The 17,943-nt window shown below is 40.5% G+C and overlaps 1 long non-coding RNA gene across 1 annotated transcript in view; it reads left to right on the forward strand.

The window, feature by feature from the left end:
• Positions 1-2,213: 2,213 nt before the first annotated feature.
• LOC133531183 (uncharacterized) overlaps positions 2,214-17,943 on the forward strand; it is a 111,075-nt gene continuing 95,345 nt past the window's right edge. The window contains exon 1 of the long non-coding RNA XR_009801491.1: positions 2,214-2,262. This is a non-coding gene — a long non-coding RNA (uncharacterized LOC133531183). The remainder of the gene's footprint in view (positions 2,263-17,943) is intronic.

The following is a 17,943-nucleotide window of genomic DNA, read 5'->3' on the forward strand; positions in this document are numbered from 1 at the left end:
TGATGTCATTCCAGATCTAGAGCAGAGCCCAACTGGGGAAGTACCTCCACCTTACAGAAAACCGCAGCCAAATAACACTAGACCCTACTCGTAGCGTTGTGTTCCTGCCGGTGAGTAAGGTTACCAGAGCTCAACGAGGGTGCGGAGTTTTAGGGTCAGCAACGCGCATGTAACTCCTCTGGAGTTGCAGACGTACATAGGTTACGGATACTGCTCACCATCAGGCTAGCCGTATGCTTGTTTGCCACCGACCTTGTATAAAAGAAATTGGTATATACAAAACATATTACAAAGTTTTATGTAAAGGTAGATTGAGCATAGTCTTACATATAAATAAATAAAAAAATCCTGTAACATTTTTTAATTTTTTTCACTATTGAGTATCACCTATTTGTTTTTTTTTAGTATATTTTCGGGTAAAACACATTTTATAAATGGGTCACTTCTGTGTATAATAAATTAAAAATTAACGACTCTGGTACATAGATATCCCGTTTTTATTGTTTGAGCCTCAAGTACTAAAAAGATGTATCCCGCCTGTAAAGGTGCCGCGTAAAAATTAGCCTTAGATTCCTTTAAATTTACTATGAGAGTAAAGACGCGAACGAGTTTGCTATAATTATATGTCGACCCTTTTTTATTATTTTCTAAAATATATGAGTTTCCTTGAGTTAAAGACAATGTTGTTCCTTCTCTTGTAGTATTAGCGTAACTGCTTTTCGCAATAAAGTTAATTTGGTAACAGTGAGTGTGGGTAGCCTTCACATTGAGACCTCTTAATTATTGATTATTGTTTCCCCGAGGGGCTACAGTATGGGGTTCTTCAAAAAAGGAGTGTACAGGTTTTTAAAGGGTCGGCAACGCGCATGTAATACCTCTGGTGTTGCAGGCGTCCATAGGCTATGGTGTCTGCTTACCATCAGGTGGGCCGTATACTTGTTTGCCACCGAAGTTGTATAAAAAAAAGTTTTTATTGCGCGTTTATACATTTGCTACTTGCGTTTAATGGCAAATGTATAAACTCGTATTAAACACTTATCCATGTGTAAACAAACAGGCCCTAATTTGAAGGCGAAACTAATTTTCAATTTTTGGTCGTGTCGGCTCCGTGTTGTGAAGTGTATATTGGCCCTAATCCCATGGCTCAGCGGTTCAGTACTAACCCCATCTTTTGGTATTAACATAACTTCAAAAACTCATACCGAAATAGTTTTCGCTTTATATAAATTGAAAACATGAATGTTTATTTAAACGTTCACTGCGGTTTTCAGGGTTTCGTTTTTAAGATACATATTGCATTATTTACGTTTATTAGCTTTTGGATGGTTTCATGCAATAAGTATATAATTTTAGTAACCGCACCAATTATGAGACATTTAAGATTTATTTTATTTTATATTTCTATGGTTGACTGGTAGAGAATGCCTTAAGGCATCAAATCCGCCATTTGTACTTATTTTTATTGTGCAATAAAGTTTAAAATAAATAAATAAATATATTTTACCGGTACCTTAACCGGCGGCATCCACTCCTCATTAAAGTGCTTATAGACTAGAGAGTGTACTTAACACATATTATAGTATAAAATATTACTTTTCTACGGAAAAATAAGCTTTCAATTAAGGATCAAAACAATTCAGCCGAAGATAACTTTATCAAGGGATAATCATCTCACGTTCAGAATGAACAATAAATGAATCTATTTCAGAACATATCAATCCTTTAAACCAAATCTCAATAAAAACACTATCCATTGCTTCCAATGAACCATCTCTACGTATGAAGTTTTAAAGACAAGAAGCAATGTATGTAAAGTGCAGTGAAATCGTCGATAGCGTGTGAGAATGTAGGTAAGAGGACCAGCAAAATCATTACGAGAATTCCAAAATGTCTTGAGACAAGTAAAGTTGTATGAAAGTTAGTCTTTTTTGTGTTTAATGATAAATTTTCCCTTTCATCCGATTAGTCAAGTAATTGTACGAAAGGAATTGTCAAGGCAGGGTATTGATGGTTATCGTTTATTAATGATATTGTCGAAATGGGGATCGTAACGACTAAATATTGTGTTTCCTTAAATACTCGGAGTCCCATAGGCGGTTCAATTTATTGATCAATATCAGCCCTTTTGAATGTTGAAATAGGTATTATAAGGAAAGGATTAGCAATGTTTCTCGTGTATTGGCATTGTGACAAAAGTAGGTATTGGAGATAAGGAATGGAATCTCCATATACCAAAAAGTATCATCAAAAAACCTTAAATAGGTGGCGCTACAATACCTAGAATACTTGAAAAAAAAAAACATAGACAGCGCACTTCACTCCGTCAATAACGCCTAGGTACTCTAGCGCTACTCTGGAGAGATTTGGAACTATTATTTATAGCTGACCACTGGACACTTTTGCATAAGTTCTGCCTTTGGAGATTGCGTTCCTTAACTCTACCTTCCATAATGCAAGATTCATAGATGAGATTATAAAGATGAAGCGAAAGCCAGCTGTCACCGTAACCATTTGGTTTTTATGTACGATTAACAATGTGTAACCAGGTTGCCATGTCGATAAAATCATATCGATAAACTATCGATAATTCTTATTTTAATTTTACTTGAAAGTATTAACGATACCTAAAATGAACAGAAAACGCTTTTATTCTTCATCGTGGTTATCTGTAGGTACCCCCAGTGTAAATAAATTCGATTTCGAAACTTGACGTACGCGTTTGCGTTCAGTCTCATTTTGTATTGGATTTAGAAAGAGCGCGCCAAGCGGGACGTTTTGGAAACTCAAAATCCTATACAAAATGAGACTTAACGCAAACGCGTTCGTCGCGTTATGATGTCGATCAAATTTACACTAGGGGTACTGGTTAGGATTTTAACGTGACGACACAGGTTGAAAGTAAGGGAAAATTCGGATTTTTTATTACAATACATAAATAACTACATTTAGTAGTTATTGTGGCAACCTCAAGAATTGCGTTATTTTATTACAATATTATATTTATTATCCATTAGCATATCTATGATGTTCATTTTTAGTGAGGATATGGAAGCTTGAATTAATAATTTAATTCTGAAATAAATTTTATATTATTATTAATCACAATTCCGTTCCGCTGTTTACCATTTATCGATATTATATTTAACATAATTAAAATCGATCAGTCCACATCCCTAAAAACCCACACATACACATTTTTACGCACCCATACCACCACAATAGCTACGGCTTGAGTATTCAATTTTGTATTGAGAACAGACAACGTTGGGGCCTTGGCAAGATTGTAGTTTTCTTATATTGATTTTTTACACTTTTTAATCAAGAGGAAATGTCATAAAAACTGTCACACGGAAAATAGACTATACTTTCAAGAAAAAAACACAAAAAAATTAATAAATTTCATATTTTTATATCGTTACCCTGCGTAGCAATATAATACGGAATATTACGCAAAACTCTGTGCAGAGAGCGCCATTAGCACATACTGAGGGCCTACTGCGAAACACATGAATCGAAATTTCGTTACCTGCCCCTGACTTTTGCATGTTAGAGCGATAGACAAGCACATTTTTGCCTATCGCGATAGGCTCTCTGTAAACAAACCTTTTTTTTATATTATTTATATTTATAAATTATTAATTAGTAAATTTTGACATTGCTGCATTCTTTTTTGTCACTATTATTGTATTATTTAAATCTTTGACTTTGTGACATTACCTAGGTTGTCCGAGCTGTATTTTTTATTTTTATATTCTTAATTATTTTGTCAAATATTTCTATTTATATAAAGTGTTTTTATATTTTTTTTTTACTGTTTTATTTTATTATTGCTATTAATTAAGTTGTCTTATTATTTCTATTTTAAGATTATTATTCTTTATTTATTCCGATCCGTAGTTATTATTATTGTTGTTATTGTGTTGTGACGATCTTTTTGTGAATGCATTTTATTTTGACATGTAAAATATAATGTACATTTCCAGTAAGAAATAAATGAATCTAGTCTAATCTAAAAACTGCCTTGAAGCATCTATGTCATAGTGAAAACTTCTCAATAAACTGTTTAAGGCATAGGTTACTCTATGGTTTACAATATGTGCGAGTGCTGCACTCTAGCGGCAGGACATTGTACTATAAAATATTTAATGATTACCGAGATATCTGTCTAGCAAAATTTTTAACAGAAGTGTATTTAAGAGTAATTGAAGTAAAAGGTAAAATACCGCGTGATGGACATATTTTCTTACATAATTTCCTGACTTTACGCCCCTCTTAAGGATCTTATCTAGGAAGAGGTCTATCGTTCTTGAACAAACATAATATATTATATGTATAAATGCTCAAACTTCGTATTTAATTATAATTAAAGCAGACACATCCACAGCCTTTCGAACAATAGGCTGAGGTTCCTTCGATCCTAAGTGAAATTGTTCATTTCGGGTGCCAATCTATGGAACTAAAGTAGTAAGATTATTACAACAAAGGTTTCTATAGAAATCAAAGGGTAACTAAGGGTTACCGCCATCTACATTTAACGACAATAAACCGTAACAAGAATAGCCATGGACGAATAAAACAAAAAGACTGACAACGTCTATACAAGATTTAGGAGCAGGAGAAGGTTTAGGAGCGAAAAACAAATTCCATACACATTTTTAAGCACCTGTAAGTAGCATAAGTAGATGTGGTTAATATAAAAATCAAATTGATATTGTGTCAAAATATTTTCAATTTGATAATGTTAATATGCAGAGAGAAAAATGAAGACTGCTTTTGTATGTAAAGGCGGTTTCGGAGCGGTCGTCCACTTTCGTCTTAATTTCAATAAAATGAGTCTGAATATTGGAGAAACGCGATTTTATATAGAAGTTGTCAGTCTTCATGTTTTATTCGTCCAAGCTATTAATACCATACGGATATTGAAGTCCTGTCAAATGTCGAATATTCAATTAGATTAACATTGTACTATCATTCTATTGACGCCTGATGTCATTCATGCCTCCGTGTGAGTTAATATCATAACCCATAACACAGTAAGGGCATGGTTTCAGTTGGTAAAACATTGAAGATGCCAACTTTTGAATCAATGTCTATGGACAACCGGTCTGGCCTAGTGGGTTTTATTTTATTTGTGTGATGAACACAGATAATTGTTCCTGAGTCATGGATGTTTCCTATGTATTTAAGTATTTGTATATTATATATATCGTTGTCCGAGTACTCACAACATAAGCCTTCTTTAGCTTACCGTGAGACTTAGTCAATTTGTGTAAGAATATCCCTATAATATTTATTAATTTGTTTCTCCGTTTTAAAACTCTCGGGTCTTTCTAGCCCGGTCACTTATAAGGCGTGCGTGGGGATATAGATTCAACACGTAGACGCCATTTCGAGAGATTTAATGTCATGTAGAACGCCTGTTGAAACCCATTCACGGGTACATCATCAATTAATTTATAATAAAAATACGGTAAAAGCAAATTTATTCAATTATAGTTTAAAGTAAGCCTAACCATAACGTACTTAACGGAATTGTCATTCGATTCGAGAGGCACAATTTCTAGGAACTCTATAAATCACATCAAGTCACAAACGTTTTGTGAAAATATCGAAAAACATGTTTCTCTGAACTTACGTGGAAATATCATTTGTTTCTATTATGCGCTTTGCGAAAACACCATTAGGAAACCAGAATTTATTTTCCTAGGAACTCATGCGTGTTAAAAATCTCCAGTTCTCATTTTATACTATTTTTACGCAGCTCTTGTGAATTCAATCTTAATTTATTGATAAAATTGTCATTATGCTTGGGCAAATTTGGGCCTCGACGGTGAAGTCAGGGTTCCCTACGGAAGATACTTATGCCTGATTTGCGAATCAATTCAATTCAATTCAATTCAAATATACTTGATTTGCGAATCCTGATTTTTAATGAATTGTTATAATTATACCAGGGGATACTAAGGTTAATATTCTGTGGGTGGTTCGAAAGCCTTCCAGCCGGCGATCGGCGAGGATTTAGACCTTCATAAATACAATGCGCTGGTTCAGGTGCCGCTAATACTTTTGTTGGCGCCTCGGACATTCAACACCCGTTTCTTGGTGAAAAAAGATGGAAACTAAAAATAAAATAGATAAAATAAAGGCCCTACACTCACCCCCGTGGCGCTTGTGCAGGTCTTGGCTTGTTTTTCACTATGTAATTATTCCGCTTTCAATATTGAGTCCGTCTTCTAAATATTAATATATAAAATTCACCGCAAAATCTTTCTTGTTAAATAAATTTCCGTGTTCACAAATCAACGGCAAAATCAAGTCTCTCTGACATTTTCTTCTTTTCGTTTTATTTCCAATTTCAAAATCTTGTCTCCAAAACGCATGCCCGAACTTTCCCCGAACGAGATATATATATGATAAAAATGGTGTTAATGAAAAGGATGACAAATGTGTCGAACGAAACAATTTTGAGGATGCGTTCCGAAATATGATATTAAAAACTAAACAGTGGGGTCATGCCAAATTTCGTCTACAATGGTTTCGGGTTCGAATCCCGGTAAGGGCATTTATTTGTATGATGAACACAGATATTTGTTCCTGAGTCATGGGTATTTTCTATGTATACAAAGTATAATTATATTTATCTGTATACGTATGTATATCGTCGCCTAGTACCCATAGTACAAGCTTTGCTTAATTTGGTACTAGGTAGATGTGAAAGCGGGGCATTACTCTATTTAAAAGAGAAACTATACTCAAGATTAACATTTGATCGTAATTGTCAGTATCAATGGAAACAGGACAATAGCGCGAGGTGCCGGTATACTGGCGTGGTCTAAGTCATAAACTTATATGAAGTCCGCGAAAAAACGCTCTCTTCACATTTTACCAGCGACGCGCTCTCTATTTGTAGACGCTTTTTCGCTACATATGGAATTTCCCGTGTCGTCGGCTACGCTCGTAGCGCGTAGCTCACGCAGGTACTGAATGCGTTAATAGCCAATGTATTTTAAAGAACAAAATGACTAAAAAACATTATTTATCAACTGATTCTTGAAATTTTTGTAAAGAGGTTCGATAATTATATGGGTTTTTTTTTTGTTCGCTTACTTTAGTTAGAAATTGTTCAAATTGTGAGGATTCTCGAGGTTTGCAGCTTATATAGCCACAAGGAAAGGTGTATGATTCGAGTAAATTAATTCTAAATTAAATGAATCACTGAACGAAGGGAGGAAGGAAGTAAGTTTACATTCACACCAAACATTTTAGACTTACCGCCCTCACAGGTGTCATCTTTCCCCCTAAAGCATGTATCCCACTTCTACCCTATTTTGTTTTTGCAGAAAACTATTATATTTATGTGATTTTAAAATAAATATTCTAAGTGACTTCTAAATGTTAGATAGTTTTGAAAATGGATATTTCTATTCTCGGTGCGGAAAGCGTCAACTTTCGGCACGCTGCGCTAAACCATGCTAAACGAAGTTGCTGCTTTCGGGGTCCGTCGAACAGAAAAATAGAATACACACCTCGGCCGGTAAGTCATTTCTATGTAATAAACTTATGGTACCTATGTGTTAGGGTCCTACTGGACGTAGAAATAACAATGCGGACTGTATAAAAATAGGCTGGTTTATTCCTCCTTAATTATACATAAATCCCGGCCAAACAATTATTAAAACTAATTCATTATTCGTCCGTTGCCGGTGGAGTAGGTGAAGCCGAATGTATGCCGCCGCGATGACGTCACGCTCTGTGCACCGCCCGCGCGTTTCCTCCCATGCCTATGTCCAATAGATTACAGTATGTAATAAACTAATGACACAGTATGATTTTAACACCATTCTATAGTATGATTCAGAACTACCTGAATACCTATATTTGATTTCAAGTCATTATTTCATGTCTTAGACCACAAACAGGCTTTTATAGTAAACATAGAATTAATCTGCAGGATTGCCGTGGATTTCAATTTAGCATCAAGCGATGTATAAACGAGATATCAGCTGTAAGCTAATCCTTGGTGACTTAACTATGAGATGCATAACAATAGGCTTCTAGGATATAGGATAAATTAAATTGTTTCAGAGATATCTTGGAATACTATTTACGGAAATATCACTATGTTGTATTGTATTGTATTCGGGCGATTTTTCCGCAACTCGACGACTTGCGCCTATTTTGCGTGATATGTTGGGGGTGGGCTAGTCCTGCCAGCCCAGCTCCTCGAGGAATCCTATCAAACCTTTGATGTTGAGTAGGACCTCGGGGAGGTCTCTCGGAGATTCGAGATGTTTAGCCCTGTATGGAGTCACTCCGCTGCATTCCAGCACCACGTGAGAGGCTGTTTCTTCTGTCTCCATGCAGCCTCGGCACAGGGGACTGTCTGTGACACCTGTTGTGAAAAGATGTTTGTTAAATAGTCCATGACCTGTTATGACACTGGTTACCATACTCAGTCGGACCTTCCCTAGTTGCAGGAGCGCCCTTGTGAGTTTTCCGTTGATGCCAGGCATGGCTTCTTTTGCCTGTCTGCATCCAGTCTGGTTCAGCCAGTGTTCTGTGTGTAGTTTCCCTGTACGTGCCAGCAGCATTGAGCGTACCTTGCTAAATGGTATCGGAAGAATCGGTTCCGGACCAATCGCCCCCGCATTCGATCCTTGCCTGGCAAGCTCGTCCGCAGCATCGTTACCTCGGGATCCACTGTGTCCCTTGATCCATTGTAGGGTGATCTTGTTATTATGACATACCTCCATTAGTCGTTCGTGGCATTCGTGTATAAGTTTGGATGTAACTATATGGCTATTTAGAGCCATTAAGACTGCTCTACTGTCGGAGAGTATGCGGATGGAGGATCCTACTACCTTCCTTGCAGTGATGGCAGCCGCCGCGTTTATGATGCCCATGCACTCAGCTTGGAATACCGAGTTATGGGCTCCTAGCGGAGTGGTGATTGACATGTTCAGGTCTTCTGAGAAGGTTCCAGAGCCCGATCCGCTGTCTGTTTTGGACCCATCAGTGAAGATTCTCAGCTCCCGGGGATTGAGTCCTTCATGATTGTCGTCCTCATATAACTGTATTTTGTACCTTTTATCGAAGATAGCTTGTTTGTGAATCCGGTCCGTGCCTGACCTAAGCACTGGAAATTCGTCATACACCTTTTCCAGGCATTTTGTGTGAAGAGCTCCTGTGATGTTAGACCATATCTTGAGGGTTCGCAACCTGTAATGCTGTATGTGTAGGTGTAGCGGTGGAAGGTTTAGCATGACCTCCATGGCTGCAGTCGGGGTAGACCTCGTGCAGCCAGTGGTGGCCGCGCATGCGAGCCTTTGAAGTCTTTGTAGTTTGTCTCGTACGTTGCCTAGGTTTGTTCTTGGCCACCAAACCAGAGCACCGTAACAGAGTAAGGGGCGGATTATCGTCTTATAGAGCCAGAGGGTAATTTTCAAGTTGAGTCCCCACCTCTTACCAATCATCCTTCTGCACTGCCAGAAGACAACTCCCGCCTTGTCTATCCGTTTGTTGATGTGGTTGTTCCAATTGAGTTTATTGTCGAGAGTTAGTCCTAAGTACTTAACTTCATCGGACAGCTGTAGCTCAGTTTGGAAAAGTGTTGGTCTGGTAAAGTTGCCAAGCGCCCTTTTATTGGTGAACATTACCATTTCTGTTTTGGTGGGGTTTACTGATAGGTCAAATTCTCTACACCAGCGTTCTACGATCCGGAGAGCTGACTGGGTGAGGTCGCATACTGTACTGGCGAATTTACCTGATATTAAAATTGCCAGATCGTCGGCGTAGCCTATTGTGTAGAAGTGTTCCTCGTTCAGTTTAGTTATAAGGTTGTTAACGACTAGGTTCCACAACAGAGGTGACAGGACTCCCCCTTGGGGGCATCCTCGCACCGCCGCTACGGCCTGCGGTTGACCTGCATACCTTATAGTCCTTTTGTTTAGCATGTTCATGATCCACTTTGTTAGTCCGGGTTCCGCACCGTGGCTATCCAAGGCGTTCCCTATACTGGTAAAGTGGGTCTTGTCAAAAGCGCCCTCGATGTCAATGAAAGTGCCGAGGCACAGTTCCTTGTCATGGATGGCTCTCTCAATGCGGCTTACAACCATGTGTAGAGCCGACTCTGTGGATTTACCTGAGCTGTACGCGTGCTGGTTGTTGTGCATCGGTATGTTCTTCAGCGTTCGATCCCTCAGATCTCTGTCACACAGTTTTTCCAGTGTTTTCAGTAGGAATGATGTGAGACTGATGGGCCTGAAGGATTTGGCAGCTGTGTAGTCATTCTTACCTGGTTTTGGTATGAAAATCACGTTCACTTCCCTCCATCTCCTGGGCACGTACCCCCAGGCTAGGCAGGCTGCCATGATGTCGGTCAGGATTTCCTGGATGAGTCCTAGACCCCACTGTAGGAGAGCAGGGAAGATCCCATCCGGACCAGCCGCCTTGTAGGGATGGAAGCTGTCTATGGCCCACCTGAGTTTCTCGGCGGTGACGATCCTGTGCGCCATTTGCCAGTTGTTGTCTGTTGTGCTGTATTCCTCGTCCTGCTGGCCTTCATCGGCGAGACTTACGCATCCCGGAAAATGGGTTTCCAGGAGGAGGCGCTGGGTCTCTGCAGGGGAGGATGTGTATGTGCCGTCGGGTTTCCGCAGTGAGCCCAGTTGTGATGTGGGCTTGTGCGCTAAGGTTTTCCTTACCCGGTTGGCGTGGTCTAGTGTTTCGATGCTGCTGCAGAAGTTCCTCCATGATAGGGATCTCCAATACCGCAGCCTTTTTTTGTGCTTAGCCTTGGCTTCATAGTAGTTATCCCAGTCCACTTCGGCCGTTGTGTTCATGGCCCTGTTGAAGAGTCTCCTGGTTTTCCTCCGGAGTCTCTCCAGTTCTGGACCCCACCACTGGTGACCCGTTATGGCCGTCCTTGACGGTGGGTTTAAGGGGCACGCCTTGTGGTAGCTGTTTACTAGGGCATCAGTTAAGTTTTTTACCTGCTGTTCTATTTGAATCGGTTCCCGAAGGTCAACCCTCGGAGGAAGCAGGTCGAGGCTTTCACCTAGTGTTTTCTTAAAAGTGGTTCGGTCCGTTTTCCTAGGGTTCCTTCGGGCGATTGGTGTGTCACTAGATGCTAGTAGATTAAAGCGAATCCATCTATGGTCTGAGCAGGAGGCCTCCTGAGAGACGTACCATCCCATAACAAGTTCACTGATCTCCTCCGACGCCAGAGTCAGGTCTATAATCGTCCTGCATCGTTTGTTAACAAATGTTGGTTCGGCGCCTACATTTAGGATGTTTAGATTAGTAGTCACAAGATATTCAACAAGTGTCTTACCTCTGTTGTTACTGGTCTCCATTCCCCACAGCGGGTGGTGTGCGTTGGAGTCGGCCCCGATGATTATCGCGAGGCCTGCTCCCTCGCAGTGGCTGACCAGTCGTTGTAGTTCCGCAGGCGGCGGTTCGTCCTCTCCAGGCATGTACGCCGAGGCAAGGACTAGGTCGCAACAGCCTGTTGGCAACGGAACTTGTAGTTTAATCGCACACAGATCTCTGGAACAGAATTCAGTAAGCGGTTGTGCAGTAATATTGTTAGTAGTTAGGATACATGCCCTAGGGACGGCGTGTTCCGTGGAGTAATAGAGCTTACCTTTGGTGTCGGAGAGCCCACGTATGAGTCCGTTGCCCGTCCAGGGTTCTTGCAGGAGGGCAACGGCCGTTGGCAAACCTACCAGACAGCGCCTCAGTTGGGCCGTAGCGGCCACGCTGTGCTGGAGGTTTGCTTGTAGGACACTAGTCTGTGTCCATGTTGTCGGTGGTAGGGGCGCCATCCTGCATCTCCCCTCCCTCCTTCAACATGTCGGCCAGCCCCGACTCTATCCAGGCCGACAAGTCCACGCCCTCGGATGATGCCTCGGCTGGTCCCTCACCAATGCCAAGGAGTTCATCCTCCGAGAGTTCGGGTATCGCCGGCCTGGGTAGCAACGGGGGGGCAACTTCCTCCCCGGAGGCAGACTTGCTCTGCTCGGGGGTGCCCGCGGCTTGTTGGCTCGGGACCTGTGCACCCGTTACCCTTAGGGTGGAACCCTGCAGGGTGGGAGGCTGGTCCACGTATTTGCCTCCGGGACCCCTGAACTTGAGGTAGACATTGCCCACCCCACAGTTCAGGGATCTGCCCCTCTCCATAAAGGCGGGGACGAGGTCTTCGGATATTGTGAAAGCGACAAACCACCCCTGGTCTTGCCGCAGTATCTCAATGATGGACCAGGTACCGACCTTGGCCCATTCATTCTGGTACTTTAGTCCATCAGCTGCCTGACGGACGTCTTCCCAGGACGAGTTATCTATATTAGGTATTAGGAGCCCGCACCTAACTCTCCTTGCCATCTCCGACTGGCGAGTTGCCGTCAGGGAGATATTTGGTAAGGTTAGGGCCTGGACGCACCGCTGAGACCAGGCGGCCGAGTATTCGTCTTCTGCGAAGACCCTCAGCTGCCCCTCAGCGAAGACAGGCTTGCCCTTGAATTTAGGTGGCCTGGCTCCCACGATGTGTTTCCTTGCCTCCTCCACGATTGCTTGGTGCAACCCGCGGAGAACGGCGTTGGAGTGTTCAGCAGAGATCTTTCCCGACTTCGCGTCAGTAATGACGATCGTCAGGTCAGACGCCGCCGCTTGTGCATACGACCATCACTATCACCATCACTATGTTTCCGTATCAGGAATTTAATTTATGGATATTGATTCAGGAGACGTGAGCATGACCAACCTTACACGCTCAGTAATCGTTAATGAATTCGTATTTAACTAGGTAAAATAGGGCTGGGGCATGTGCATCCAATGCAACCTTCTCGTTTGCCGCGGCGTGTTTTACTTGGCGACATAGCTGATGCCAAAAGAAGCGTCGGTCGGCCAATGCTACGGCATAAGGACTGCGCCAAGCGAGACATGCACGCCTTCAACATACTAGTTCACAAATGGGACGAGCTCGCCGAGGATAGAGACAAGTGGCGCAAACTGGTGTTCGACGGGCGTAAAATTCAGGATGACGCTTGGTTTAAAACACTCGCAACTAAGCGAGCCAAGCGTCATCAAAGCGACACCTGTTCGCCACGGGCACATTACATCTGCCAGACTTGTGGGCGTGTTTGCCGCTCCCGTATTGGCTTACACAGCCATGAAAAACGTAGTTTCCCTACCTACTGTTTCTATAGTCTGTAATAGACTTTAAGGCCAATGATGATGAGGTAAAATGATGGGGTCGTGGGGTTGGATAACGATCGGTAGCGAAGAGTATCGAACGACATCCAGTCCAGTAAAATAACCACACATTGACGATCGGCCTGGCCGGTTGTGTAGTGACCACAGTGTACTAAAAATCCAAACATAAGTTATTTTTAAAAGTTGCTGAACAAATGTTTCTCAGTTTGAGGTGCCTACAGTTTAATGTAGTTCTCCTGTTACAGGCTACATCAGGTGTTATTATTATTAGTGACCAGATGTAAAAATTGTGAAAGTTTAAATCAGTGGCTAAGGACACACTGTAGGTGTATTTAAAGAGGTCACTCATGCCCTCCTCCCCGTTAAAAAGGGAAACATCGACTTTTTTCCTTTTAAAATACGTGAAAAACACACATTTTTGAGCAAAAGAACCTTTCATAGCTGTACTATACGTACATAGTAAACCAATGTGGTTCTAATCCATTTATAATTTCCCCAATCCAATACTCCCCAAAATATAAAACGGCCTTTTGCACGCGCGCTCCGTGAGAGGAATGGTAACAAAATCATCCATTTGCGGAGACTTAATTCAAATTCAGCCTGTTCACGCTTTAAGTGGATCATGCTGTGTTAAACTCGAGTTTAGAAGAGCTTAAGGAAGTGTAAATTTTTGAAGAAATCGCCCTTTTTGTAAGTGAAGCATTGTTTAAAGTAGATTCAGAAACACAGACCACAATTTTACGCGCAGTGATTATTTTTTCCTGCCTCAAATGCTCGTAAGAAATCAAATGAAACTTTTAAATTCTCTGAATAGTTTGGACCCGGGTACATCCTTAAACTACGTCCACAGGAGAGGTATGGGCATTGTGAATGTCATCCCGCTTTGTGTGGTAGGGCACAGCACAGCGGATGTCATTTCAGATCTTACAGAAAACCGCAGCCAAATAACACTAGACCCTACTCAAAGTGTTGTGTTCCTGCCGGTGAGTAAGGTTGCCAGAGCTCAACTAGGGGAGGAAGGGTTGTTAGGGTCGGCAACGCGCATGTAACTTCTCTAGAGTTGTAGGCATACATAGGCTACGGAGACTGCTTACTATCAGGCGGGCCGTATGCTTGTTTTCCACCGACGTAGTATTAAAAAAAAGTAACTTTTCCAAATGAGATGCTCGGCTTAGTGTTAAAATACCGTGCTACTCTCCAAGGACTCAGTTGCAATCCAGGATGCTAAAAGACCTAAAAGTGTTAAATACTTACGAGGTATATCGCTAGGGTTGTCAGGTAAATCGTTATAGATCGTGGCATTCATGAAGACGCGTGCCTTGACTAGTATTATAATGTTATGAAAAGTCAGATTTGAAAAATATGCGCGTCATCGTGGATGGCACGAACTATACCTATTTTAGGGTGAATAAGTTTTTTGTGTCACTCTTACCAGGGTTACTTTCTCTTGGGTCACGCTTAAAACCTTGGTTTAATGGTGTTTAAAATAATCAAACATGCTTATTAGGGTTCCGTAGCCAAATGGCAAAATACGGAACCCTTATAATTTTTCATTATTCGTCATGTCTGTCTGTCCGTCCGTATGTCACATCCACTTTTTTCCGAAACTATAAGAACTATACTGTTGAAACTTGGTAAGTAGATGTATTCTGTGAACCGCATTAAGATTTTCATACAGAAATAGAAAAAACAATCAATTTTGGGGGCTCCCCATACTTAGAACTGAAACTCAATTTTTTTTTTCATCGAACCCATACGTGTGGGTTATCTATGGATAGGTCTTCAAAAATGATATTGAGGTTTCTAACATCATTTTTTTCTAAACTGAATAGTTTGCGCGAGAGACACTTCCAAAATGGTAAAATGTGTCCCCCCCCCCTCGCACTTGGCCGCTTTTTTATGGCTAGTATGCTTACAATTAATCCGGTGACCCACTATGGAAAGGAAGTCCTAACGTCAAGAAAGAAAGTAAGTCTTTCTAGTTTCTTATTTTATGTTAAAATCTTATTAATAAAAACCGGCAAAAGTTGGCTAGTAGATATATCGCTTGTAAAGAAAAAGTCAAATATTGTGGATTATTAATTCATTCTGAACTGCCCCAAAAACCTATCAGAATACCCCAAATACACCTCATTTCAATTATCCTTACATAATTATTTCCCAGAAAACTGGTTTAGAAATAATTTTTCATATTAAGCTCTTCCTAAGTACGGTCGGCCTCGTTCTGCACTGTAAATTTAACACCTTTTATAAATTGTCCTTTTTTAAACTCTCTGTTCTCCCTCACCATACTGGTTTCCTAACGTCTTCTTTTGCTGTTCAAGCAATCCGTCTTTGGAATGCGCTTCCTCTAACGATTAGACAAGCCCCAAACAAGCTGAATTTCAAACGAATTCTCTACAAGCACCTGCTAGATACTGTCTAGTGGGACTACCGAGCTACCGAGATAGCATTTCTCCGAAAATTCATTCTGTTCCCAGGACTTCTAAATCCCTGCTCATGGCGTTGAATTTACAGTACGCGTTTGTATTACAGTACAAACGCAGATGAAGAGAATTCACTTTCACCTTCAGCAGAACCGGGAAACCTAAATCTATATGACGAGTAAAATAGCCGACCGGACGGATGTACTATCATCAACCGTTGGCCGATCGACGATATGTCTAATGGCTTAACAGAAAAAGAGATGTCTCTATATGTAAAATTATTTGCAAATATTTTGAGAGGAGAACTGTAGAATTTTTGTCTTTGGGAAAGTAATTGGAGATTATTAAATTATAGAAATAGGACTTAATCGTATATTTAGTTTTAAATTCACTGCCGACGTTACGAGGACGGCTTTGTCCCCGTGGTCAGAGAGAAGACTGGCTAAAGTTGACATCAACATCTTCCGCGCGAGTTTTTCGAACTACCCGCACTTGATCTTGTTTATCAACTTGGACGTTTTGCGCACTAATAATAAAAATCAAATAATTTGCGCATTAATAATATGTAAAAACCGTGTAAGTTTAAATCAAGTAATTGGAGGGTGGTGGATAATTTTGGCGCATTTTTGCATTTGCTATTCATGCTGACTATACAGAAAATGCTACAGCCAACTGTACCTACGTATTTTAATAAGAGCCTCGCCCAGCGGTGGAACAATTTTATTAAACAGAAACCAATATCGGAGTATAAATGGCATTCTTTACTGCCACGAAGGAAATTATTTTTCAATTGCATGCGTTTGTATTTCTTTCAAGGAAAACTATGTAAAAGCAAGCTGTGATTTAATTCAGGATAAAATAAAAATAGTGTAATTCCATTTAAAAGCATAACTGATTTTTTTAGGTTTTTTTTAATAAAAAATTGACGACCTCCGGCAAGACCTGAACTTGCGACCATTGTAACACTGGTCCAATCGCTGCTACCAACTGAGCTACGGAGGCTTACCAGAAAAGGAGACATACTGTAGAGATACATCTTTGTTTGGCGCACCAAACAACAACGCATTGTTTATGTTAGAATGTGTCTTCATAAACTGAAAGAATCTTATTTTATAGGTAACTGCATAAACGCGCGTGGAACAAGTTTAAATGTTTGAATAAAATAAACAGCTTTTGTTCGCGTGCGTGATGCCGTCACATTCTTTTCGACTTTCCTGCTAAACGGTCTAAATTGTATCAGTACTTAATCCTCAAATATATCTTCATATTCCACCAGTCATAGTTTCCTTTTACGCCCAGAGGGCCTACCGCGAACCACGTTCGACGTGTCACCTCTCTGTCGCACTTTTTAATTCGTACATAAGTGTGACAGGGAGGCAACACGTCGAACGTGGTTCGCGGTAAGCCCTCAGATCTATCAGGTTATAGGCCCAGCACGCTTCCACATTGATGCTGACTGAAGATTTGTATGTAGATATTTCCTCTCAAACAGGTATTTTATTGAAAATCAATACCTAAATAAGTAGGAGCTAATTTACTATATAGGATGTAACAAAATAGTGGGGATCGTTTAAAGGCATATTCGATGTTCCAATGGTCGCAAGTTCGAGTCTTAGCGGAAGTAGTGAATTTTTATATCGACCGGTCGGGCATAGTGGGTAGTGACCCTGCAGATGAAACCGATGGTCCCGGGTTCAAATTCCGGTAAGGGCATTTATTTGTGTGATGAACACAGATATTTGTTCCTGAGTCATGGGTGTTTTCTATGTAACACAGATCGACATAGCCCCAAACTAAGCAAAGCTTGTACTGTGTGTGATTGTGTGTGTGTTGTTGTGTTGTGTTGGCGACGATATACATACCTAAGTATACGAGTATAATTAAATACATACAGTATAACATAGTATTTGTATATTGTTATTGTAAATAAAATGTATATTTTCATTGTGAAATAAATACATACTTACATACATAGCTAACACAAAACAAACTCAGAAATTAAATACATACAGTATAACATAGTATTATTACATTGTTATTGTAAATAAAATGTATATTTTCATTGTTAAATAAATACATACTTATATACATAGCAAACACAAAACAAACTCAGAAACAAATATCTGAAATAAATTTCTAAAAATTAATTTTCTACACAATTAATTATAAAACGGGACTTAATCCCTTATAATTAAGTTTTGAAATTTACCTCCGATGTTTTGAGGACGGTGTTGTCCCCGGGGTTTCGGAGAAGACTGGCTAAAGTTGACATCAACATATTCTAGCCGCGCGAGTTTTTCGAACT

Source organism: Cydia pomonella, chromosome 24 (assembly GCF_033807575.1).
Source record: "Cydia pomonella isolate Wapato2018A chromosome 24, ilCydPomo1, whole genome shotgun sequence".
Taxonomy (NCBI): domain Eukaryota; kingdom Metazoa; phylum Arthropoda; class Insecta; order Lepidoptera; family Tortricidae; genus Cydia; species Cydia pomonella.